This window comes from Siniperca chuatsi, linkage group LG14 (genome assembly GCF_020085105.1).
Source record: "Siniperca chuatsi isolate FFG_IHB_CAS linkage group LG14, ASM2008510v1, whole genome shotgun sequence".
Taxonomy (NCBI): Eukaryota; Metazoa; Chordata; class Actinopteri; order Centrarchiformes; family Sinipercidae; genus Siniperca; species Siniperca chuatsi.
Window position 1 is genome coordinate 27,472,981 of NC_058055.1, and position 20,741 is coordinate 27,493,721.

Sequence of the window (20,741 nt, forward strand, 5' to 3'; positions counted from 1 at the left end):
TTGGTCCCCGACCAATCATAGCTTGCCGTCGTTCATGACCTGCGTAATATCACTGGGAAGGAGGTGCGAGGGACCGACTTCCAGGAACAAGACTGTAAACAAACAGTGGCGTCTGAAGCGGCGTGTGCCTCTGAGGAAACGTTGGGTTACTACTGTAGGTAAGTTAGCTAGTTAGCCAGGCGCGCTTGCGTTAGCGGCTTATGTTAGAGCAGATAAACACACCGTAATCCGTTCCCTTCACTTTTGCTCTTGTGTTTTTGGCTTTGGAAAAGCTAAACAAAACACCACCCTCTAAACTCTTATATACGCTGAGTATCGCTCTGATTAGAGCCCCGCTGAAAAGAAACAGGTCTGTGCTGCAATCATTGCTTAACAAACGGTCAGTTTTAATCTCAAGAGAAACGTAAAATTCACAACTTGAGAGAGGAACAAAATTTCCGTCAGCTGTCTTGTGTTTTTTTTAAGATCAGACAGGAAACATTAAAGGCTGATAAAATGTAAAAAAGCTAAATCAGTGCAGAACCAAGCATAGTCCCTGTATGTAAACATCTCCCCTTCCGTCTTCCTCTGCGTTACCATGGCAACTCAAACTCGGGAAGGATTTAAATGAAATGAATGTACTGTAAGTAGACACACGCCCACACACACGTGTGTTTTCACCCACGTGAACACACAAAAGTGCATATTCGGGGCTTGTATTCAGTGCTGCTTATTTGTCTTTATTTTGTGATGAGTCCCTGCTGTGCTGTTGTGCTCAGAGGACGAATCATCAGCGCGAACAGGTGAGGATGCAGGTGATTGCTCGCTGATGTCATGATTGCATCCACTTCTTTCATGAAGTACACATACAGATGATGTGAAGGAGGCTCTCCGGCCTCACGGCAATCAGGACGTCAGCTGTATAAAGCGCGCTGAAACATCATCCGACGTTCATGACATTAAAATATATTTAAATGTACTGAATTCTGTCCCATCGGTCAAAGCTTGTAATGTAAATTTCCATATATTTTAAGGTACTTGTACTTTACTTGTGTATTTCCATTTAATGCTATGTTATACTTCTCCACTACAGTTCAGAGGCACATATTGTACTTTTTACTGCACTACATTTATCTGCTATAGTTACTAGTTACTTTTCAAATTAAGATTTATAAGCTTATAAAATACATTGGTCAAGATGAAGCTAGTGTCTAGTTTGGGCCGCTTGTCATGTTTCAGATGTCTGTGAGTTGTTAGTTCCACCAAAGAGACATTTCCCCTCTAAACTTCTCACATGGTTTCATTTCAATTCAACTGAATTAAAAATTATCCAGTGTTTCACAAAAACAAAGACTAGAGAAAAAGTCACAAAAATGAAAACAGATGTGTGTATCAGAACTTTTTGTTTTTTCTTCTTTCCTCTCCCATTAATCAGCTCACGACCCCTCAGATTTATCTGGTAACCCTTCGGAGGGGCCCGACCCCTAGATTGGGAACCACTGGAGTAAACTATCTAACTGTATATAAAGCAGTTAAAACTAGCTCCTCCTCGAGCAGCTGCGATATTAAAACGCTGCTCCAACATTGAAGCATCAGTATTAACAATCTAATCGAATCAGAATCAGAAATACTTTATTGATCCCCGAGAGGAAACTCTTGTGTTATAGCAGCTCACTGTCACGTCAGTGCACACAGGAATAGAAGCACTAAGCAAAAAAAAAAAAACTATAATACACTATAATACAGGTCAGAAAATAAATTAAGTACCAGGTGGGTATAAGTATAAAATAAAATAAGTGTGAAGTACAAAGTGGGTTTACCGGTTGATGATAATAATACGGTATAAAGTAATGTTGCATGAACTGTCAAGTTAAGTGTAGCTTATTTATAATGAGACAGAGGATATTGCACAGCAGTAATAGAGGTATGAATAAATATCAATATCAATAAATAGGGAATTTAAGTATATTGCAGAGGAGTATTAACACAGAATATTGCACAATTATGTCAAGTATTGCAGTGATGTTGATGATCGATGTCCAGTTTAGTGACTTCGGGTCATACAGACTGACACTTAGAGGGAGGAGTTAAAGAGTCTGATGGCCACAGGCAGGAATGACTTCCTGTGGCGCTCTGTGGGGCATTGTGGGGGATGAGTCTTCCGCTGAAGGTGCTCCTTTGCTTGACCAGCACGTCATGGAGCGGGTGGGAGACGCTGTCCAAGATGGCGTGTAGTTTACCCAGCATCCTCCTCTCTGACACCACCGCCAGAGAGTCCAGCTCCACCCCCACAATGTCGCCGGCCTTACGGATCAGTTTGTTGAGTCTGTTGGCGTCCGCTACCCTCAGCCTGCTGCCCTCAGCCTGCTACCCTCAGCCTGCAACAGCATACAGGACAGCACTGGCCACCACAGACTCATAAAACATCCTCAGCATTGTCCGGCAGATGTTGAAGGACCTCAGCCTCCTCAGGAAACAGAGGCGGCTCTGGCCCTTCCTGTAAACAGCTTGAGTGTTCTTAGCCCAGTCCAGTTTGTTGTCCATGTGTACTCCCAGGTACTTGTAGTCCTCTACCATGTCCACATTGACCCCCTTGATGGAAACCGGGGTCGCTGGTGCCTTGGCCCTTCGTAGGTCTGCGGCCAGCTCCTTAGACTTTGTCGCATTGAGCTGCAGATGGTTCTGCTCGCACCATGAGACAAAGATAATGTCAGATAGAATCACATATCAGTCACAGGAGACATTTTACTGCAGAACAAGTAAGTTTACTTTGATACTTTAAGTACATTTTACTGATAATACTTATGTTATTTTACTTAAGTAGGATTTGCTTGCAGTGGAGTACGTTTACATGAATGCATTGGTACTTGAGGATCTGAATACTTCTTCCACCACTGAAGAATGAGATAGATAGATGATAATAATAACGACGATGATGGAGATGACGACAGCGACAATGTTGATTGGCGAAATTAATAGTGGTAATACTGTCATGGAGGAAGGGGGAGTGAGGCTACATTTAGTCACCAGTATGGCGACCAATGAAGGAACCCGCCAGGCTCCCTGGCAGCAGAAGGGGAGGGAGCCCAGCAGGGCGAAGGGAGTCCTTCCTTGTTTCTGGAGATGTTCTTGGGTATTTTAGGTTGCACCCCTGGCCTGTAACTCCTTCAGGAGGGAGGCTGTCCTCTGTGGATCAGGTAATGAAAGGAGGACTTTCACTCACTCGGGTCGCGTGAACCAAGGCTTCAGCAATGACTTTAGAAGCATTATTTATTAAATGTTAAACCCATGTTCCAGCCCTTTACTTTGTTTTATACAACTCGCTGTATGCTGATCTTCAACTTAGGGCCCAAAATTTTGAAGCTCTGGCTTCTGTCGTGCGGGATGCTGTATAGTGGTATGTGGACCCAAAAGCAGATGACAAAGAAGCGGTCTCAGGGTGAAGTAGCCGGATGACTACCGTGTTTATTGTGGGGTGGAATGCAGGCAAGTACAGGCAGAGGTGAAAGCAGGGAAGTGAGTCCAAGGTGGAAAACACAGTTCATAAGGGAGCAGGCAAAATCCAAAATAGGTCCACGGGAGAACAAAGAATCCAATACTAACTTACAGTCAATGCTCGGCAGGAACAACACCATGTGTACAACAATAATCCAACATTGAACAAAGAAAAGACCCAGACTAAATACCCCAGGGGAGATGAGACAACGAGACACAGGTGCCAACAATCAAGGGAGGACCAACGATCAAAACTGGAGACAGGAAGTAAAAACACAAGACACACAAGGGAAGGAGAATACTACAAAATAAACCAGGAAGTGACAACACCAAAACTACCACACCTTCATGACTATCACAAAGTTACAAAAATGTCTTTGGTAGCATACAAAAACATAAATCTCAATTTATTGCTCACTATAGAGTAAACTACTGACTTTCGATTATATAGGAAGTAGTGAATGAGAGAATGAGGGAGACACAGCCTAAATCTCATTTATCATATAATCCATAGTTTTGTTTTCATGATTTGTTTGTAACATTATAGTATATTATATTGTACAGTAATGTAGTTGTATAGTGTATTTTTTCTTACTTTCTGAATATATGCATTGTAAACCTTTTATCTGCTTTTGCAATACTATACTTAATTGTGTTCATGCCAATAAAGCAAAAGAGACACTGACGTCCCAGCACAAAACATCTCTACTATGTGTACAGTGTGTGTGTGTGTGTGTGTGGTGCTGTGTCACTTCTGGATCAGACGTCATGCAGTCACCCCCCCGACACACACACATTTGTCACCAATGTGTGTCACTTGATGCCAAATTAAACACACACACACTCTCAGACGCTGACTTGGAGCTGTGGCGTCACCCTGAACCCACCCACACCATCGCTTTCTCATTTCATGTCATTGTCTTCTGTCTCTCTGTTCTCCGTCGCTTCCTCTGGGTCAAATCCCACGCTCAGCTCCGACTCTGGCTCATCGTCGTTGTATTGTTCAGTTATTTTGGTCATGTTTCTCGTGTCCCTCACGTCTGACTGGATGACTCGACCCGCTCAGATCCTGGCTAATCACCTTGGGGTCAGTTTTAGCTTTTGTATGATTTAAAGCAACAATTTTCTTCTCAATAAATGCTCCGTGCCCCTTTTTTATTAGCCACGAAGTGTCGGTCAGTTGGTCCACCTGTTTAGTCTCAACAACTATTAAATTGATTGCAGTGAAATTTTGTACCAACATTCGTGGTCCCCATATGATGTATTTTATTGATACGGTGCTAGCATGGCTGTGTAGACTCTGTAGTCAAGAGAACTGACTAAAAGCCCAAACTGTCATCCTCATGGTGGCGCTAGAGGAAAAGTCAGGGTATCACCACAGTCAGTAGGATCCTGCAATCTCATCTCGTCACATATAATCCGCTGCTCACACACACTGTTGTGTTTCCATCACTTTAGAAGACATTACATTGACTTACATTAATTTCCTGTAGACTTACCCTAACCAAAACCACTACTTGCCTGACCTTAACCCTTACGCTAACCTTAAAGGGGCAATGTGAAACTGAGACTACTCTCCACCTGTCGAATCCATTGGTATTGGTATTTATTTCGACCAAACCAGAGTTGGTGATTGTTGGAACAGTTTAAAGACTAACCAAGACGGTTTTGGTGAGTTTTATTTTGTTACTATATATAGACGTCTTACTGTTACTCCTTCACATTCTGTTAAGCTTAACATTAATTAAATGTTTTAAGCTAAAATTCTGGCCAAATCTTACGTATTGCCCCTTTAACCTAAACTTAACCTTACCCTAACCTTAAACCAACACTTCACCCTAAAATTGAAATGATTTACGTTATGGGGACTTGGGTTTTGTCCCCAAAACGAAGGCGAATCCCCACAAAGTGACTGTGTGAACAGATTTATGTCCCCACAACATGAGTAATGCACACACACACACACACTCAGCAGCCCATGGCTCAGCGTGGGTGAACTCCAACGGTGGAAACCACGTCAGCTGTAAACCATTTCAGAGGATTTTCCACTCAGCGCATCTCTCCACCTGCTGGGAACCACAAACAGCTCAGAAACGACTCCATTTTTAGATCCACCATCAGTCTAAAAATGAACTGTTACTACATCGTTTCTCATCTCAGTTGGAGGGGAAACAGCCATTCTGTGTTTGTTGGGGGATTGAAAGTGAGAGCCCAAACACTTGTGTTGTTTGGATGCCAAAACTACTTACAGTAGTGATTTTATAACACTACCATGACTATGTTAGCATTCAACGCAAAGCGCCGCTATGCCAAAGTACAGCCACAGCTGCTAGCATGGCTGTAGTCTCAGGCCGGGAAGGAGGAATGCAGGAGATCCATCAAACCTTAGACGGTACCTGCAGATGGGGGAGATGGGAGAGGAGGTGTGAGGAGAGTCTTTTCATATATTCATAATACCCTGGGCTTGGAATCATCAATAAAATAAACTTCATTTGGAAACATCGCCTTCATATCGGACATTCGAACACCACATTCAGTAAAATGTCTCCCCAGCTCTTTGTTTGTAATGCCAATCGTTGAGTCATTTCTCCCAACATCCATTAAAGCTCAGATACTAAATATAAAAATGCTAGTGATGAGTATGTTTGTGTGTTTTTCAGGGCGATATCTGTTAATACATACGCTCCCCTGTTACCAGCACTAATGACCCACCGCCCCCACCCTCTCCAGCAAAGCCTCATGGGAACTGAGAAAAGCCTGTTGGTCGTGACGACCCAGGAGAAAAACATGACTCATTGTTTGGACAGGCTGCATTAATGCAAGTATCTCCAGGGGGATTCTTAAAAGGGACATTTCATCACTCTTCAATACACTGGATCAATACAAGGAAACTTTTGCGAATTGACAGTGCAAAGTAAATATTTCATAAACTTGCGTTGGTAATAAAGGTGATTATACAATGACTCAACTTTAATAATGAGCCCTAATGTACTTTATCTTCAGGCTAACAAGTGCAGCTCGTTTGTCATTTTCTGCTGTGATTTGAAAACCGTATCAACCACACTAACAGTGTGCAGCCACGTGTCCGCCCCGTGAGGGAGCAAAACAAAAAACAGGACATTTTTTACCTGTTTCCCAAATTGTGCCTCTTTTTCCTAATCCAAACAAAGATGGTAGCCGGAAATGACGTATCTCGCTGTCCGATTTATATAACCGAATGAACCGAAATTAAAAATGTTATCACCAGTTATATTGTTCTATATTGATATTTCTTTCCAGTGTTTTAACATTAACATTTTTTCCTTGTGTGTTTCACAAAAAGAGCAAGGACATGCTCTCAGTTGCCAGTTTATTAGGTACAACTAGCTAAAACGAATGCAGTCTAAAACAATCCTGCAATAAATCCTCCCTTCACGAAGGTTATGATGTTTGAGATTGTTTTAGAGAGGCGTTGATTCAAACGTAGGATCATTTTGGAGGATGTAGTTTGCAGTTGTGTCAAATTTTAAATGCATTATACTGAGTGGTTATATAAATGAGGTGCATAAACTATTAGAGACACTTCTCAGTATATGACGGTATAATTCAACATCACTATAACTGCAGCTGCCAAAATGATCATAAAATTTAATCAGCACCTCTCTAAAACAGTTTCAACAAAAACTGAGCAGTATAAACTTCATGAAGTGAGGATTTATTGCAGGGCTGCAGCTTAGACGGCATTCGTTTTACATACAAGTTTCTTTTTATCATATTTGATTCATCAGGCTTTTATGGCAATCTATTGCTCACAACAATGTTTATTTTAGAAACACAAACAAATATTCTTCATTGCATTTGGAACATTTCTTTTTTTTAAACAGGAACCTTTTTTATAACCTTTTTATTTCGTCTTGTGGAGGGCAAAAAAAAACGTTTCTGTTCTTTGCCATCTAAACACACACACACACACACACACACACACACACACACACACATGATTGTGTACTCTGAATTTCTTCTCTGAGTTGGTCAATATAACATACAGATTATGATGAGAGTCGATGAGAAAAAGACAATAGCAAGTGAGGCTTTTGCATATATCCAAAACACATATAAATATCTCAATTTCCACTCTAAATGTATCTTAAGATGACATTTCAATCTTTAATTAGTTTAATTAAATTATCAACAGTGTATTTGGCATTGTGGTAGCATGCATAAAGCAGATTGCATCATGAAATGCAACACAATGACGACTGAGGGATTTATTAGCTATATACCTGCTGTATCATATTTGATACACACATTTTCACCACGAATTTACTATAAAATAAGGTATGAAATATTGAGTAATTATAAGTTGCTACAGTAAATATTCATATTGAAATATTAGTAATAATATAAATGTAATTCTTACCGTAACTTTCAAAAGATTTCCCTGCTAAAAACGAATCAATGAATCAATGTGACGGCAGCCATTTTGGATATAGCATTCAAAGGCCCGCTACTGCCTACAGTGCACCAATAACCCAGAGGGCAGACGTGTCAGATTGCATACAACAGGTTTTTCAGGAAAGTACTGATCATGTTGATGATGTAGAGGTCTCAGAGACTCATATAGCAAATATGATACAACTGGCGTTCTAGGGCTAATAAACCGGCAACTTGTGCAGGCGCTATGTGACATCCAGGTACCTGAAAATACAGTCGCAACTTGAGAAAAGGGTTAAAAATCTTTTTTATCATGCAACAGACGGAATATTTTTTCAACCAGATGGTTTGACGAGTACTTCACCAATTTAGTGTTGCACTGTTATTACGCTCACAATGGACAGTTTAACAAACGGATCAAAATTGATGGTGCAGGACCAGAGATAGCGTCTTTTTTATTCCACGCTTTCGTCTTCCCCCGTCAAAACCTGGCGCCTACATTACGCACAACGTGACTTTTGTCACATGACTTCCTACTGCCTAACCAAATGTTTTTTTTCCCCTTAACCTAACCACACGTTACATCGTGTTTATACGATGACAAAACATCGGTATTTGACGCCCTGGGAATGAGAACGCGGTTATGCTAGTAACGCCAATGTAGCCTCGACCTCACTTCTCCACACCCCAGATTTGTTTCATTTACAAAGTTGTACTCTTCAGCCCCAATCCACCCTGACTCAAGTCAGTCAGTCATCACTTGAGGACATTTATCAGACTTCACACAGCTCCCACTGGAGATAACGTTGTGCTCTTCAATGTTGGGGCCAAAATAAATGATTATGGATATGGTGATATTCCAAGAAAAACTATTTCCGAGATTAAAGTCGTAAATTCAAGAGAAAAAATCTTGAATATTCTCTGAGATTATAAAGTTATATATTTATAATCTGGAAGTAGACTTGATAGTCGGGGGAGAAAAAGGAGCCAGAGTGTGCGACACCTTTTTCCTACTTTTTGGTTATTTTTTGTTGACAGCATATTATGGTTCCTGTATGTGCATTTCTTTCAGTTCGTTTCTTTGATGATTTGGAATTGAAGCGTATTGTTCTGCAATCATTTGAAGTCACTCATCATAGTGTAAATTAACGTGTTAATCTGTCATGTTGAAGAGTAACCTGCATGTTTTACTCCAAACTGAAAACAGCACATCCTTCTTTAGACTTCAGTAAAAGTCCCAGTACTGGCTAAAGGGCTTTTTTAAAGCTTTCATATGCCCACTTATCCTTTTACTAAAAGCTGTGAAGACAGAGAAAAATCAAGCTTTTGTTTGAGACTGAAAAAATAACTCGAAGGGGACTCGTGACCCTGAAATGCTTCTTTTTCCCAGGCGTTCTGCATGCAAGCCACTTAATGCCTCAATACAGAGCAGTCAGGTTTCCCTGCTGAGGGCAGGAAACAGGAAAGAGACTTGAAAAAACAAGCAATCAACACTTTGACATCTCATCAGCATGAGCCTTTCTTATCTCTAAAGTGTAAACTTTCAAGAAACAGGAATAAGTTATGAAAAGGGGGCATTAATGGGTGGTTTATGCACTTTGAGGCCAATTTTGTTGTAAGTTGTGTATATTTCTTATTTCCACAGTTAAGAGGCCAGTCACAGATGGACACATTACATCCTGTTTTTTATTGATGTGCGTCAACTCTTCAGAAAAGCAAAAATTTGATTGCATTCGCTCCCCGGATCGATACAACCAAACTACTGTAGCTTGACATGTCGAGTGTGTTCTACAGGCGCCAAATGATGTGCTGTGTCAGTAAATGTGAAATTACACAAGAATCTATCATAGGTCTTCATTATTGTATGTCATTATAACTGTCAAATATTGGATTTATCAGCTGTTGACACAATGGTCTACAGTGTCCGGGGGAATTCAGACACCAGCATAACTGGGCTGAGAAACTGCAGTCAAATTCCTTGTACGTGTAACACATGGCTGTATTATAAGAACCAAGATGGCGCCTATTCATACCAATGAGAATTGCTCGCCTGGCGCATACGGCAAAAGAGTTTTCTAGCTTCCGGGTTTACTTCGAGGGTCTGCGGCCCACTGAATATCTGCTGGCCCCGCCCGCGAGTTCCCGCTCGGCCCATCGACGTCACGATGACGTCAAAGATTTTTAAATCGCTTTTCTCGGCTCGAGTAAAGTTTTACAAATATAGAACCTTCATGGATCAAAAATCCATAATAGAAAGAGTCATAACTGTATTTCGAGGCGTCCTGTCAACAGTTTTGCAGTTGTCTCTTTGATAATGATGGCCGATGGGGAAAATGCTTTTTGGGCCACAGGGGGATTTTTTCGTTGCCACTGGAAAACGCCGGCTGCAAGACCGAGCGGCAGCGCCGTATCCAGTTCTTATTATACATCCATGGTGTAACATACTTGGACTGGTAGCTTAGCTTGATGACCAAGTCTGTGTAATTCAGGTTTTACCCCATGATTGGCAGGAAAAACAACATTAATATATATCAATTATCATATAAGATGGTGTAGTCCCTCATTCGTCCAGGAGTGTTCTATCGTAGAAAAGGTTTCAGTCGTAGTCATCTGGACACTGTTTTCAGAATCAGCCAAAAAACAGGACAAAAGTGTAACTGAACCAAGAAGGAACGGTGTCTCCATCCCTTATGTATCTGGTCTGTCTGAAAAACTACAAAGGATCTTTAGACAGCACGATGTTCCTGTTTTCTTTAAACCAGGCAACACTTTAAGACAGAAACTCGTTCACCCTAAGGACAAGATGCCCACACAGAAACAGAGCAATGTAGTTTACTCCATTCAGTGCAGTGAGGAAAACTGCAAAGAACGGTACACAGGTGAGACCAAACAGCCGCTTCACAAAAGACTTTATCAGCACAGACGACACGCTAACTCAGGATTACAGAGCGCCGTGCGTTTGCATCTAAAAGCTACAAGCCACACATTTGATGACAGCGAGGTGGAGATTCTTAGTAGAGAGAAGAGTTGGTTTGAACGGGGCGTCAAGGAAGCCATTTTTGTGAAGAAAGAAAACCCCTCTTTGAACAGAAATGGTGGTCTGAGATTTAATCTGCCCAAAGTCTATCAGAGTGTATTATCACCTTGGTCACGCCTATCACATGCTAATCAGGCACTTAACAGTGATGAGGGAGGTGCAGCCAGAAAACAACAGGCCTGATTACTGATTACTGGGCCATGTTGAAACTATTAGGTCAGTTTCAGGTGAAACTAGCTAATCAACAGATACTCAGGTAGACTCCTCCCTGAGGGCGGGGCTTATGTAACTCAGAGTAGCTTAAATTTCCAGTTCCCGTCCAATTTTTTCACAATTGAGAATGACTTCCGGATGGGAGCCGAAACGTCTTGATTCTGAAAACAGTGTCCAGATGACTGCGACTGAAACCTTTTCTACAATTATCATATATCAAAGTCACATCTCAACAACTATTGGATGGATGGCCATGAAACTGTGTACAAACATTCATGGTCTCCACAGGATGAATCTTGCTGACTTTGGTGAGGTCGACATTTTTGGTTCAGAGTGAAATATCTCGATACATCAGATGGATTCCCATTTAAGTGGTTCATCATTCATCTTCCCAACAGGATGAATTGTAATAACTTTGGTGATCCTCTGACTTGTCATCAGGTCAGAATTTTAATTTGTCCAATACTTTGGTTTATGACCAAATCCCTGCAAGACTAATGACGTTCCTAATTAGCAACTGTTAGCATGCTAACATGCTAAACTAAGATGGTAAACATTACCTGCTGAACATCAGCCTGTTAGCATTGTTGTTGTGAGCATGTTAGCATTTAGCTCAAAGCGCCGCTGTGCCTACAGCCTCACAGAGCTGCTAGTGTAGCTGTAGACTCTTACAGGCATGGACACTGGACATGTTTCAGTCTCTGCTCACATGCGTCTGACAGAACAGATATGCTACGGTTTTAATCAGTACAACTGTCTACACATGCGGCACTGCGCTCGCATTTTGTTTTGAGGGTAAGTGCCACTTGAAGTGTTTCTTAAGGCTTAAAGTATGGGTAACGCTATGGGTGAGGTTTGGTTAGGTTCAGGCCCAAAAAACGACTTCGGATAAAGGAAAGATCACGGATTACTTTGTTAAGGTTAGGGGACCTTTGTCATCATGGTTACAGTAAAAAATACACGTGGTTATGGAACGGTCGCGGAGATCATCGGGTCTATCTTCTACTGCACTATCGAAATAAAGCCCCCCCCCAGAAGACACCACTGTAGACTGTTGGTTGGAAACAGGAAACAAACAGCAGTCTCTGGCGTTAAAGTCCGATGTTCTGTTGACCCCGACCTCCTCCCAACTTTATCACTCTGTATTAACATCACCTGACTTCCTCCTTTGCTCCTGTCATAATTACTACGGATGCTAGTAAGCACTTGCTTAAATGACTGATGCTGTCGTATTTCTTTGGAGGACAAGTTGTTGTTGTGTCTTGTTTTAAGACTCCAGCCCCCCCTCGCTCCAGGTTTTCCACCACGGAGAGCTTCTTCTTCAGTGAGAGTGCTTTGTTACCCTCTCCTGCAAGTCCTTCAGCAGCTGCTGGTGGTCCTGCCCTCTCAGCATCTCTGATAGAAAACAAAAAACAAACTTGAAATGAGTTTGCTTGAAAAACAGCACAGGATCCGAGGTTTGCAGGAGAGGTGTTACTCTTTACAGTAAAACTGAGGTGGAGTATGTGGAATGTAGATTGGATGAAGAAATAGTTCTGTATTGATGGAAATAGGTGCATACGGAGCTTTCAGTATGAAACATTATTGCCGTTATTCAAGAGGCAGATTGCCACACAACACAAACACATTCGCAGGGTATCGTATGTTAATAACACTGTAGAAAATCTTTTAATTTGCGGGTATTAAACTGTTCTCTGCACAAAAACAGCAGAGTTCACGGCTCTCTTTATGTAACAGCTCCCACAGAGAGCTGTTGTCATAGCAATGCGATGGTCTCCAGCTCATCGCTGTATTGTTTTATTGCCGTCATGTTGCAGGAGGGTTTCTTTCTCGTCACTGCTGGGTGACAAACTTCTGAGCCCCCCTCTGTGGACTGCAGAGCTGGAGACGAAAGTGAGACAGGACAAAACCAAACCAAAACACACCGAAACGTCACGACTCCTTTGCCAAATCCCAACCCACTCATTGTAACACACACACACACACACACACACACACACACACACCATCTTGTAGACGTTTACTCATGTTTCAAAATAAACAAGCAAATGTTTAACACTACACACACACACACACACACACACACACACACATTGAATAATGTTTCACATTTTCCTTTGTGTCTAACACTCATTCTCAATTTCTGACCGCTTTGCATCATCCACGCCGACTGTCTGTATGTCATGTCATTGTGGTTGTTTTTCCTCCTGGTATCAAAGCTCTATTCATTCATAGCAGCCATAATGAATTTGTTTGGCCACTCAGTGCTGTTGACGAGTGTTGTACTATGAGAAAAAGTGACATTAATACGTACCGTAGAAAAGGTTTCACTGTTTTCAGAATCCAGACGTTTCGGCTCCCATCCGGAAGTCATTCTCAATTGTGAAAATGGTCTGAGAACTCAGAAATTTAAGCTACTCTGTGTTGCTTAAGCCCCGCCCTCAGGGAGGAGTCTACCTGAGTATCTGTTGTTTACGCTGCCTAGTTTCACCTGAAACTGACCTAATTGTTTCCATGATGGCCCAGTAATCAGTAATCAGGCCTATTGGCTTCTTCAGAAGCCATTTTTGTGAAAAAAGAAAACCCCTCTTTGAACAGAAATGGTGGTCTGAGATTCAATCTGCCCAAAGTTTATCACAGTGTATTAACACCGTGGTCCCCATGCTAATCAGGTACTTAACAGTGATGAGGGAGGTGCAGCCAGAAAACAATAGGCCTGATTACTGATTACTGGGCCATCATGGAAACAATTAGGTCAGTTTCAGGTGAAACTAGGCAGCGTAATCAACAGATACTCAGGTAGACTCCTCCCTGAGGGCGGGGCTTAAGCAACACAGAGTAGCTTAAATTTCTGAGTTCTCACACCATTTTCACAATTGAGAATGACTTCCGGATGGGAGCCGAAACGTCTTGATTCTGAAAACAGTGTCCAGACGACTACGACTGAAACCTTTTCTACAATGAAACACTCCTGGACGAATGAGGGACTACACCGTATTAATACGTACCCTCTACCAGTACTTTAACGCAAACCTGTGGGGCTTCCCTGCAGCCAAATGTTGGGTGGTTCACTTTCCGCCAGCACTCACAGGAAGCAGGCTAGACTATGACTTAGCTGTTGGAAATGATCCTAGAGTTATCACTCAGACCTTCATCTTCATGCAATTTACAGAGAAACCCCTCAAATCTGTTTAGGGTCTGCCATCTGACGCTACCCACATCTGACAGTGAGGGGTAGCTGAGTTTAAATGCACAACAAACTAGTTAACTAGGACTGGATATCCAACTTTAATACTTTTTTTGGGACTGATCAAAACTGTCCCTAACACCGTCTATCAAAAACCGTTATGTGCTGAATGCTGCCATCGAATTTTAGACTATATTTTATTTAGACAAAATTCTTGAACCACTGCTTTTGTTTAGACAACATTTAACACTTGAGAACTTTAGCTTTGTTTTGTTAAATGAAAAAAGGGTTTTGTAGAAAAACATGTTTATTTATCACCGTATGTTATCAAAGAAATTGAATTAGTAGTGAGCCTCCATCGTATCGTCAAACACTACCCAGCCCTGGAGTTAACCTGTAGCAGTTTTAGTTATGTGCTGGAGATATTTCTTGACAAACAGTTTATCCATCCGCGCTGTACTTCAGTGCAGCATATCCACTGGTTGCCTGGCAACCACATTTTGGGAAATCACTGTGCCGAGCTAGCTATTTCCCCAGTTTCCAGTCTAAATGCTTAGCTAAGCTGATCGTCTCCTGGCATACAATGGGGTGGTATCAATCATCTAAATTGCAAGTGCAAATAAGTTAATTTAATCCGACATGTTAAACTATTCCTTTAACGCAGTAGAGGGCTTTTCTAGGACTCCCCCACTCCAGGAAAAGGATTTCTACTTTAAGAATAAGTCAGCTGTGTGACACCATGACACCAAGGGACCAAACTGATGGCCTTGTGTGTGTGTGTGTGACGAACAGACTGATCTTTATGACGGAGGAACTGATGAAGACAACAGACTCAGTGTTCATCTCAACAGGCTCTGGAAACGACCGGCTGGAGGATAGTCACTGATCAAACCCTCTCTGTGTGTGTGTGTGTGTGTGTGTGTGTGTGTGTGTGTGTGAGAACTGACAGCAGTCTGTTGTCTGTCCAACTGAACCAACAGACAGCCTTTCAGCCTGTCAGTCTCAAGACGCTTCATCATCATCATCATCATCATCACAACTGCTGCTCTGATTGGAGGAGAATGAAGTCACTTTTCTGCAGACCAAAATCTGAACGAGAGGGTGACTCACGGGTAATCACGGTGACCATTAATCAGCTTCTTTTGTTTTGTGCTCTATTTCCATATGAAGTAGAAAAAGTGGTTGATATAAATGAAACTGCTTTTGAACAAAGCAACGGGCTTGAGTTGCATTTTTAATTAATAATAATAAAAACTCAGTAGAAGCCTTATGGATGTGTGTTCGCATCATGGCTCCCTGCTTATCCCATGAGTCTTAGGAGCATTGGTTGTGCGCTTCCTCATTCATGTTCATGTTGTGCAAATACATACGTTCTTAAGAAAGATATATTCCAGTGTCGCCCTGGGGTGACTCAGCCCCGATCTGCCCCCTGCTGAATATACTGTACTACGCAGGTATGGGAACGGCGCCGCTCACATCGCAGCCGCATGTCTACAATGTAGACGATCCGTTAATAGTGAGTATATCACAAGCCTGAGTGGAAATGCATTAGTTTTCATAAGCTTTCACCAGCGCACAGTTCAACAGTGGTGTGGAACAGTTCAGATATTTATCACTGTGATGTAAGACGATAAGATCCACTTCATCAGACCAGTCTTGATGCTACTGGATTAGTCTTTTCTCTGGTAAAAAAAAGTTAAACAAATGGGCGTTCTTCCACTAAAGAAGCATGTAAATCCCATATAAGTGTAGCTTGTCCAAGTATGTTTATACCCACTCACACTAAGTGTGTTTCCATCCACCTGTTATTACGCACATTTTCCTGAAATGCCTGAAATTCAAAACATTTTTATGCATAGCTGATTAGGAGACTGTAACCTTCCTAAAATTAATAAATGAAGCCAACATAAATGCCATATTTCCATCATGTTTACCAGATGTTGTTCCATCGTTTGAGCTTTGACTGTAGCTCTTATAATTACGTCACCTCATTGCGCCCTACTGGAAAATCAGCTCCACCAGCTGTTTATCTCGATGCGCCCAATTCCTAAGATTCACATAACAGTAGTGGGTGGAAAAGGACATTAATTTGCATTTTCTTTAGCAGATTTCCCAGAAATTCAGTTTACGTTTGTGCTACATTTGGGTGAAAACTTGACTACTCTCTCCTGTCAGGGTCAGAATAATTTCCTCTGGCTTTTAGCACTTTTTAGACTCATTTTGTGCCATCAGTGACAGCAGTAATTCATGGCAGCTTGACAGACGCTTTTGACTCGTTTTCACTCATCAGGAATTTATTTCCTTCTTGGCACCAAAACACGTTACACAAACCCCACAGAAACCCCCTCTGTAGCTTAAACTGGGCTTCTTAAAAGCTCTTAGGGCTGACTAACAGGACACATTATAAACAGACTTGAAGAAACTAACTAGCCTAGCAACACTAAGGCTTTAAACTACCCATAATGCAACATCTCTGAATGTGACAGACTCTCTCTGTAAACAGGGAGCGGTACTCTCCTGCTGTTGTGGATATGTAAACGTCTACTCCTCAAATATATTACAGCCCCCACTTGTTCAAACGTAATATCCAGAAACAAATACAGTCATACTGTATATTTAGGCCAGTACAGTACATATAAATATTAAAATGTTTGTTATTACTTGGTATTAGTACAGTATATGTATTTCAATACTGCCTCATATCTCTGTATTATTACACAATGTATGTACTTGTATACGCCTGTATATAAATTGTTCAGTCTATTAATGCACAGACAAACTTTCAAACTGAGTTTACTTTAAGAACTATTGTTTTTCAAGCTAATAATAAAATTAAGAGCCAATGAAATCTGTTATATTTGGGCAAATAACGTCCTTTTTAACCCAAAAGGTGAAACATGGAGCTAACACTGTCCCTAAAACAGGACCCCACGCAGTGACACGACCTCCGAAGTTCACTGGACACACAGCTGATGTCGCTCAGGGAGGCCGGCTGCTCACCGGGATTTGCATTCAGGCTGTTTGGCAGTCAAATCAGCTGCAGGTAGAATGAGCTCAGGTCCTGAACTCTGACGAGTGTTTAGGACGCCGCCAGCTCTCTCTCTCGCTCTCATGTAACACACATGACTGATGAGTCGTATTACCTTTAATCACAGCTGGAACACCAACAGCACGTTTTCTTCACTAATCCGAGATGGTAACCTGGATTCCAACCTGGAATCAGCTGTTTTTATATAATGCGACAGAAAAACGGCTCTCAACCTTACATGTATGTACAGTTTAACACATTAAGTTTTTAACCTTTACTTAAAGAGATCATTTAAATTAAAATAAGATAGTTGCAATGTTATTAACATCTCAAAGGTGTGTGTGTGTGTGTGTGTGTGTGGTGTCATGGCTGTGACGAGGACGTGAATATTTAATATGCATGAGGTGCAGGTGCTGGTCATCTGATATCAGCTCAGGAGTTTGTAACTTGATGTTGGAGTGGAGAACTGCTATTATTTAAAGGGGCACTCTGGCTATTTACAGAAGTACAACACTTCCCTAAAGTTGGCTGACTCACGAGAGACAGATTTTTATTTGTTTTTGAAGGGAAAAGATAACGCAGCCGAGACTAACTCCAGAAACACTGGATCGTACATTTCCCACAATGCAGCTCTTTTTTTTAGACCTTCCCTGCCAGTTAACGCCCACGTCCCCAGTTTGTGACACAGCCTTACCGTTAGAAATTTGTAGTCTCTACACCCAAGCTGAGATAACCCTGATGACATCACCATGACATCATCTTTTATACTATTATACTCACACTGGAGCTTTGGTCAGGAATGAACTTCCAGGCTCAATACTGTTTTCACCTGGTCAGTATCCTGACAGTTAGGTCCATATTGGTCACATTCAGTGTAAATGCAGGAAATTAAATATGTGTCCTATATGAAGAGAGGAGGAAAGTAAGGGTGTGGAAATCGGGGTGATCAATGTGCACGTAGTGCAGGGCTGTCAAACTCAAATACACAGCGGGCCAAGATTTAAAACTTGAACAAAGTCGCTGGCCAACATTGAACAAATGGACCCAAACAAGTTTTGCTTTAACGCTGAATATGGAACAAGCGACGCTTATTACCACACAACATACAGTCCCCGACAACATTATAGGGAAATGATAATATTTGAATTGACATTTGCTTTGAACCAAATTTCAACGTAAAATATATTTATTTTTGATATTATTTTTATGTATTTTTTTCAGTTTTCTACAAGATGCAATTTCTTTTATAAAAAGGACAAAACATTTTTTTTTATATTTTTATTCCGACAAAAATATAGGGAAATGAATCATTTATTGACTTTCGGTGCCCGAGAATCACATCTGAACACCCACCTGGCACGCTAAAAGACTTTTCACTGAAACTCACCGTTTCATAGCGCCGTCTAATGCTGTGCTCCTTAGTTAAAGCCACGCTGGCTCCACATACGAGACGAACAGGTGTGTCTTTTACACAGGTAAACAGGTATTCTGCTCCCACCTGTCCAAAAAGCTCCTGTTTCCTTTCTTTCCGCCATTTTTGGGAAGGGGTAGCACGGCGACAGCTGTAGCACGAGGTCGCTATGACTGCTGTCACAGACTGCTGTCACGATTGACGCGCCAAAACAACAGCAGAGCATTGTGGGATTTGTAGTATTAGCGGTGAATGCGCTGTATAATACCGGCGGGCCAGCTCTAGTAGTCATTTGGTATTGCCTCGCGGGCCAGAGTTTGACACCTATGATCTAGCGCATCAACTTCATATTCTGTCACAAACCAACAATTAATGTTTGCTTTTTTTTAACTGTAATCACAGCCGCTCCCTAACCTTTAATAACTTCATTTAATCAGGCAGTCTCATTGAGATCTCGTTTTCAAGAGGGACCTGTGTCCGGGGAAACATTGTTTGTCAGACAAACCACACAGCAAGCATACAGGAACAACACATCTAAAGCCAGCCCACCGCCGATCGTGCGGCAAACTCGAATGAATAAAAACAATATCAGATAGTAAAGCTTTCCAATCTGCAAGGGGACGAAAGACTTTGCAGTTCATTCTTTAACCAAGTGTTTTAGTTGCTTAACCCTAACTAAACCTTAAACATAGTGTATTTGCTATAACCACAATCTTCCCCTAACCTTGAACTTTGTAACGCAAACAGTTTTTTATCATTTAATGTAATCTGAATTGCAGAATCATCCAAATTAATGTAATAACATTATTCTGTCTGGCAATAGGGCTGGATTTCACAGCCTGAACAGTGCTCACCATAACTAGTAACACCACGACCTGTATGTGTAAAATTGGTGGAGTTCCAAGTACATACTGTATATGCATTTCAGTGGATGTTTTTATGTACAGAGCACAGAACCATTAGTATATTAGGTATGGACGATACCATAAAATTTGGTTCCGATCTGATACCAAGTAACACCAGAGCGAGGATCGCCAGTATTTATACCGATTCCATCTGTTATCAAAAGCAGATAAAGTACTGTGGGAGCCATCTTTCATTTATGAGGTGAATGCATGATTAATGGGCTACTTCTAAATACATTTTAATTATCAAACATCAAGCATTACTTTGAAGTATCACTAACGTGCGCGTTATGTGCATGTTAAAACACAAGGCAGTTTTAATGGTACATAACAAAAATGTTTATTGTGTGAATTACAACAGCAGCAGAGATGCACTGAGTGTTCATGTGCCCAGAAGGTGATTTAACATAGAAAATGTCAGGTTTTTTTTTTTGCATTGATCACACTGAAACTAGTATTGATACTCAGAACAAGATTTCAGAGTGGACTGAGCATGTAGCTCTAGTCTCAGAACCAGCAGATTCGAGATATTTGTGCTATTAGTTCACTGTGGCTTTGGCTTCACCAATGAAAAGAACCTGATTAAGTGCGATATTGATGCTTTGTGATTGGTGCATGCTCTGGTGCATCAAATCAAGTGCCGCCTTAACTGCTTGTGCCATCAGCGATCAGAAACCAAAATCCAGGCTTCAAAACTTCCTGTTAGAAACCTCTGAGTGATCCGTAACCCACGCTTTTCTACATGCAGAGGCTGGTCTTTACAGGACTCAGAGCCCTGCTGCCTGTCATTCTCTGCATCTACTCAACATCTGGGTGTTTGTTTCATTTGATTCATCACGTAAACTGACAAGCGAGACGCCTCGCAAAACCTCTGAGTGTTTCCTTTAAGCTCAGGCATCCATTCGCTCTCCTGAAGTGCTCCTCGGTCCGGCTCCTAACAGTCCTGCTTTGATTTCATTCACCAGGTAGAATCCAGTTCCCAGACCTGGCAGGCCTGTGTCCCAGTGTTAAATGTGCTGCGGAGAAATAAAACATCTAGCCATGCTTCGTCCTGGTCATGCTGTAAATCAAAA